General features: G+C 34.6%; 1 pseudogene; it reads right to left on the minus strand.

Annotated features, from left to right (window-relative positions):
• The window catches only part of LOC137620274 (glutamate receptor ionotropic, kainate 2-like), a 230,322-nt pseudogene that overhangs the window by 42,886 nt on the left and 179,936 nt on the right, over window positions 1–7,500 (minus strand).

Genomic DNA, 7,500 nt, shown 5'->3' on the forward strand with positions numbered 1-7,500 from the left:
AATAGATGCTCACCAGAACGTCAGCCGGGCAAGCCCAACCCCCCACTGTGGTGCCCAACCACAGCAGTGGCCTCCCCAATAAACAGCTCAAACTCACGGTCCTGGGCGGGGATCGATCTGCTGCCATGCGAATGCTAGGCGAACGCGTGTAGGCGAATACGTTACCACTGTACTAGCCAGGAGGCTAAGTTATATAACTTGACCTTCCTGATAAATAATTGAGAAAAGATTTCTTTTTTTAGAATTTTTATTTGTTAACAGTTACTTAACTTGACTTAACTTCTCTGAGAGAGAGAGAGAGAGAGAGAGAGAGAGAGAGGAGAGAGAGAGAGAGAGAGAGAGAGAGAGAGATAGAGGGAGAGAGAGAGAGAGAGAGAGAGAGAGATATGATACTATTCCAACTGCTATCAGGATTCATAATATGCTGACCTGATTTTTTTTGTTTTAGGAATTATACAATTCTTAATACGCATCAATTCTTTGATTATATATTGTGGACTTATCGTAGATATGATTTTATAACACACACACACGCGCACGAGCGCGCACACACACACACATATATATATACAGTACATTAATATATATATATATATATATATATATATATATACATATATATATATATATATATATATGGATTAATATCAACACAACATCGTGTTCAAATAGAAATAAATTTCTACCTCATACCTGGGATCGAACGCTAGCCCCTTCTAATGAAAGGCCAGGTCGAAACCAACCATGTCACGAGAGCCCATAAAAAGAATTGGAACCTGACCGCTACCAGCTGTCCGAGGATTTACCTGGTGAGACATCAGTCTCTTACCAGCGAGTTTTACCCAATTCCCCGGGCCACCACGTGACACAATTGGTAGTAATTCATTCAAATTACCCCTAATGAGTCAATATGGATTAATATCAACACAACATCGTGTTCAAATAGAAATAAATTTCTACCTCATACCTGGGATCGAACGCTAGCCCCTTCTAATGAAAGGCCAGGTCGAAACCAACCATGTCACGAGAGCCCATAAAAAGAATTGGAACCTGACCGCTACCAGCTGTCCGAGGATTTACCTGGTGAGACATCAGTCTCTTACCAGCGAGTTTTACCCAATTCCCCGGGCCACCACGTGACACAATTGGTAGTAATTCATTCAAATTACCCCTAATGAGTCAATATGGATTAATATCAACACAACATCGTGTTCAAATAGAAATAAATTTCTACCTCATACCTGGGATCGAACGCTAGCTGGTAGCGGTCAGGTTCCAATTCTTTTTATGGGCTCTCGTGACATGGTTGGTTTCGACCTGGCCTTTCATTAGAAGGGGCTAGCGTTCGATCCCAGGTATGAGGTAGAAATTTATATATATATATATATATATATATATATATATATATATATATATATATATCGAATTCGCTCTGCCTCGGGATCAGAGATCCAAGGGGGAATTAACTTTATGATAATACGCTTCTGGTCGACCAAGGATTCGAACCCAGACCTAGTAGAAACTGAGGTTGCAGTGACTCAACTTTACCATTTGACCTTAAAGAGTGGTCGAGTACTGAGAGGTATATATATATATATATATATATATATATATATATAATATGTATATATATATATATATATATATATATATATATATATATATATATATATATATATATATATATATATATTACTTATCAGTCACAAAACTACAGGTGACAGATATTATAGTGTAAAAACCACAATAAACAGGAAAGTAAAAGACCAGGTACCAAGCGCTTTCGTGTATTACGTACACCAGAAGAAGTGTATGTAATACACGAAAGCGCTTGGTACCTGGTCTTTTACTTTCCTGTTTCTTGTGGATTTTACAATTTTATATATTACGCGAAAGCGCTTGGTACCTTGTCTTTTACTTTCCTGTTTCTTGTGGATTTTACAATTTTATATATTACGCGAAAGCGCTTGGTACCTTGTCTTTTACTTTCCTGTTTCTTGTGGATTTTACAATTTTATATATTACGCGAAAGCGCTTGGTACCTTGTCTTTTACTTTCCTGTTTCTTGTGGATTTTACAATTTTATATATTACGCGAAAGCGCTTGGTACCTGGTCTTTTACTTTCCTGTTTCTTGTGGATTTTACAATTTTATATATTACGCGAAAGCGCTTGGTACCTGGTCTTTTACTTTCCTGTTTCTTGTGGATTTTACAATTTTATATATTACGCGAAAGCGCTTGGTACCTGGTCTTTTACTTTCCTGTTTCTTGTGGATTTTACAATTTTATATATTACGCGAAAGCGCTTGGTACCTGGTTTTTTACTTTCCTGTTTCTTGTGGATTTTACAATTTTTTATATTACACGAAAGCGCTTGGTACCTGGTCTTTTACTTTCCTGTTTCTTGTGGATTTTACAATTTTATATATATATATATATATATATATATATATATGTATGTACATATATATATATATATATATATATATATATATATATATATATATATATATATATATATATATATATATATATATATATATATATATATATGTATATATATACATATAAATATACACTCACAAACATTATTCTGTATGTAAATATAAATATAAACAAAATTCCCCCCTTTATGTAATGTGACATATGAGAAAATGTCCGATGGCATCGTTAGGAGAAATTAGTCTCACTGTGATATAAAAATCGCCGTCAGCTGTTAATCAAATGATTCATTGTGAAACTCTGAAACAAAGGGATGCTATGATTGGATTCTGATTATTTTTACCAGCTGTAAAAGAGTACAGTAATTAGTTCCAGCGGTAAAAAAGTATAAGATAATACGTTGATCATCACCATTGTTATCAGTGGAAAAACTAGATTAGAAATGAGAATGAATCGAATATTATTGTTATCATTTTTGAGTGGATACCTTAACGTGGTGAAAGGGTTTGTGTATCGCCATGATCAGCAAAGCTGTGCTAGTCAGGGCTACCCATACTTGGTTTGTTTGCTGTGATCGATCATATTAGTTTCCCACCATCGCCAATCTCTGACCAGCGTGGTGATGATAGGTGGCTAAACCCCAGACATGAATAAGGACATGTCTGAGGACTTTGTCCTGCAGTGGACTAGAAACGGCTGCATTTGTTGTATTTTTGATATTATGAAGAATAATGATTTATATTAAGTGAACATTAATTTAAGGGAACTTTTACTGAACAGATTGATCAATTATGAAAAAAATAGTGTTAAGAAAAGAATTGTAAAGCCAAGAATAAATTGGTTAATAAAACATAAAATAAAGAATCAATTCTTAGATGACGATTCTTCAACAGGAAGAAATTAGCTTGAAGAAATACTTTAGTGTTTAGAGAAAGTAGCATTTTACGTTTCATTATCTTATTTTGTTTATCAAAAGCTCTCCTAAAATTATTCACAAGGTATTTATTTAATGTGTATTCACAGTATATTTTTAATGTACAAGGTACACATGAATACCAAATGAAATAAAAATGTAAAGCTGATGAATAATGAATTAAAGATGTTGAAAACATGATCAGGGTACGGAATCGACATTATAACTATAAGAAAAGAATTGTATATTCATTATATATACTTCAATGTATAATTTTGATAATACACACACACACACACACACACATATATATATATATATATATATGTATATATATATATATATATATATATATATATATATATATATATATATATATATATATATATATATATATATAAAAGCGTATACACTAAAGTATATTTATAAGGGTATATATATATATATATATATATATATATATATATATATATATATATATATATATATATATATATATATATATATATATATATATAAACGATAAAAGATTAGAGTAACTCACAAGCACAGAAGAGATAATCAAGTTCTTGCTCCTCAGGTCTTCAGCGATGCTCTGTTCCACCTCTCTGTAGGATTTTGTGTAGTTGACACCGGTCGTAGGATTCCACCTGGATAAGGGAAGTAGAAAATAGGATTCTGAATATGTAAAGGAACATAATGCAGCAGCAACAACAACAGTAACAACAACAACAACAACAAAAAAAACAACAAATGCAGCCATTTCTAGTCTACTGCAGAACAAAGACCTCTTGTTTTGTTAAAGTTTTTATACTGTAGTTTATACAGGAAATATTTATTTCAATGATTTTACTGTTCTTAGAATATTTTATTTTTCCTTGTTTCCTTTCCTCACTGGGCTATTTTTCCCTGTTGGAGCCCCTAGGCTTATAGCATCCTGCTTTTCCAACTAGGGTTGTAGCTTAGTATTTAATAATAATAATAATAATAATAATAATACATGTTCCTAGTCATGTGTGGTGTTCGGCCATTTTCATCACCATGCTGACCACTGCGGTAATGTGGGGAGACTTCAGTCTGATTGCTCACAGCAAACCAACCTAGTATGGGTGTCCCTGACTATACTCAATTTCTTTTAATGAGACGCATTTGCACAGACTCGCAGCGGTGCCCTTTTACCTCGGAAAAGTTTCCTGATCGCTGATTGGTTAGACTGATCTTGCTCAACCAATCAGCGATCAGGAAACCTTCCCGAGCTAAAAGGGCACCCCCAGCGTGTCGGTGCAAATCTGCCACACTAAAAAGAATTGACTATAGTACAGCTTTGTTGATCATGGCTATACAAAAACCTATTATTATTATTATTATTATTATTATTATTATTATCAGATGCTAGGCTACAACCCTAGTTGGAAAAGCAGGATGCTATAAGCCCAGGGGCTCCAACAGGGAAAATAGCCCATTGAGGAAAGGAAATAAGGAAAAATAAAATATTTTAAGAATAGTAACAACATTAAAATGAATATTTCCTATATAAAGTTTAAAAACTACAACAAAAAAAAAGGAAGAGAAACTAGATACAACAGTGTGCCCGAATGTACCTTCAAGCAAGAGAACTCTAACCCAAGACAGTGGAGTAACATGGTATAGAGGCTATGGCACTACCCAAGACTAGAGAACAATGGTTTGATTTTGGAGTGTCCTTCTTCTAGAAAAGTTGCTTACCATAGCTGAAGAATCTCTTCTACCCTTACCAAAAGAAAAGTAGCCACTGGAATTAGAGTGCAGTAGCTGTCCCATTGAGAGAAGAAGAATAGTTTGGTAATCTCAGTGTTGTCAGGTGTATGAAGACAGAGGAGAATCTGTAAAGAATAGGCCAGACTATTCGGTGTCTGTGTAGGCAAAAGGAAAGAACCGTAACCAGAGAGAAGGGTTCTATATAGTACTGTCTGGCCAGTCAAAGGACCCCATAACGTTAAGGTATCTTCATTTAGAAACTACCAGATGAAATGACGTCTTGGCTGAAATTCTTGTGGGAATAAGCAAAGGTATACATAAATAAAGTCCAGTAATATGAGTATTTTTTTATGTATGTTTTCTAGTAAAGATGGAAGCCTGTCATGTATCTTTTCCATATGATTTTTTCATTTTCTTCCTCCTATGTATGAAATATTTCATTATAGAGATGGAGTACTCCTATGTATGAAATATTTCATTAAAGAGAGGGAGTACTCCTATGTATGAAATATTTCATTATAGAGAGGGAGTACTCCTATGTATGAAATATTTCATGATAGAGAGGGAATACTACTATGTATGAAATATTTCATTATAGAGAGGGAGTACTCCTATGTATAAAATATTTCATGATAGAGAGGGAGTACTCCTATGTATGAAATATTTCATTACAGAGAGGGAGTACTCCTATGTATGAAATATTTCATTAAAGAGAGGGAGTACTCCTATGTATGAAATATTTCATTACAGAGATGGCGTACTCCTATGTATGAAATATTTCATTATAGAGAGGGAGTACTCCTATGCATGAAATATTTCATGATAGAGAGGGAGTACTCCTATGTATGAAATATTTCATGATAGAGAGGGAGTACTCCTATGCATGAAATATTTCATGATAGAGAGGGAGTACTCCTATGTATGAAATATTTCATTGAAGAGAGGGAGTACTCCTATGTATGAAATATTTCATGATAGAGAGGGAGTACTCCGATGCATGAAATATTTCATGATAGAGAGGGAGTACTCCGATGCATGAAATATTTCATGATAGAGAGGGAGTACTCCTATGTATGAAATATTTCATGATAGAGAGGGAGTACTCCGATGCATGAAATATTTCATGATAGAGAGGGAGTACTCCGATGCATGAAATATTTCATGATAGAGAGGGAGTACTCCTATGCATGAAATATTTCATGATAGAGAGGGAGTACTCCTATGTATGAAATATTTCATTGAAGAGAGGGAGTACTCCTATGTATGAAATATTTCATGATAGAGAGGGAGTACTCCGATGCATGAAATATTTCATGATAGAGAGGGAGTACTCCTATGCATGAAATATTTCATGATAGAGAGGGAGTACTCCGATGCATGAAATATTTCATGATAGAGAGGGAGTACTCCGATGCATGAAATATTTCATTAAAGAGAGGGAGTACTCCTATGTATGAAATATTTCATGATAGAGAGGGAGTACTCCTATGCATGAAATATTTCATGATAGAGAGGGAGTACTCCTATGCATGAAATATTTCATGATAGAGAGGGAGTACTCCGATGCATGAAATATTTCATGATAGAGAGGGAGTACTCCTATGCATGAAATATTTCATGATAGAGAGGGAGTACTCCGATGCATGAAATATTTCATTGAAGAGAGGGAGTACTCCTATGTATGAAATATTTCATGATAGAGAGGGAGTACTCCGATGCATGAAATATTTCATGATAGAGAGGGAGTACTCCGATGCATGAAATATTTCATGATAGAGAGGGAGTACTCCGATGCATGAAATATTTCATGATAGAGAGGGAGTACTCCGATGCATGAAATATTTCATTAAAGAGAGGGAGTACTCCTATGTATGAAATATTTCATGATAGAGAGGGAGTACTCCTATGCATGAAATATTTCATTATAGAGAGGGAGTACTCCTATGTATGAAATATTTCATGATAGAGAGGGAGTACTCCGATGCATGAAATATTTCATGATAGAGAGGGAGTACTCCGATGCATGAAATATTTCATTAAAGAGAGGGAGTACTCCTATGTATGAAATATTTCATGATAGAGAGGGAGTACTCCTATGCATGAAATATTTCATTAAAGAGAGGGAGTACTCCTATGTATGAAATATTTCATGATAGAGAGGGAGTACTCCTATGTATGAAATATTTCATGATAGAGAGGGAGTACTCCGATGCATGAAATATTTCATGATAGAGAGGGAGTACTCCGATGCATGAAATATTTCATGATAGAGAGGGAGTACTCCGATGCATGAAATATTTCATGATAGAGAGGGAGTACTCCGATGCATGAAATATTTCATGATAGAGAGGGAGTACTCCGATGCATGAAATATTTCATGATAGAGAGGGAGTACTCCGATGCATGA

This window comes from Palaemon carinicauda, chromosome 26 (genome assembly GCF_036898095.1).
Source record: "Palaemon carinicauda isolate YSFRI2023 chromosome 26, ASM3689809v2, whole genome shotgun sequence".
In the NCBI taxonomy this organism is placed as follows: domain Eukaryota; kingdom Metazoa; phylum Arthropoda; class Malacostraca; order Decapoda; family Palaemonidae; genus Palaemon; species Palaemon carinicauda.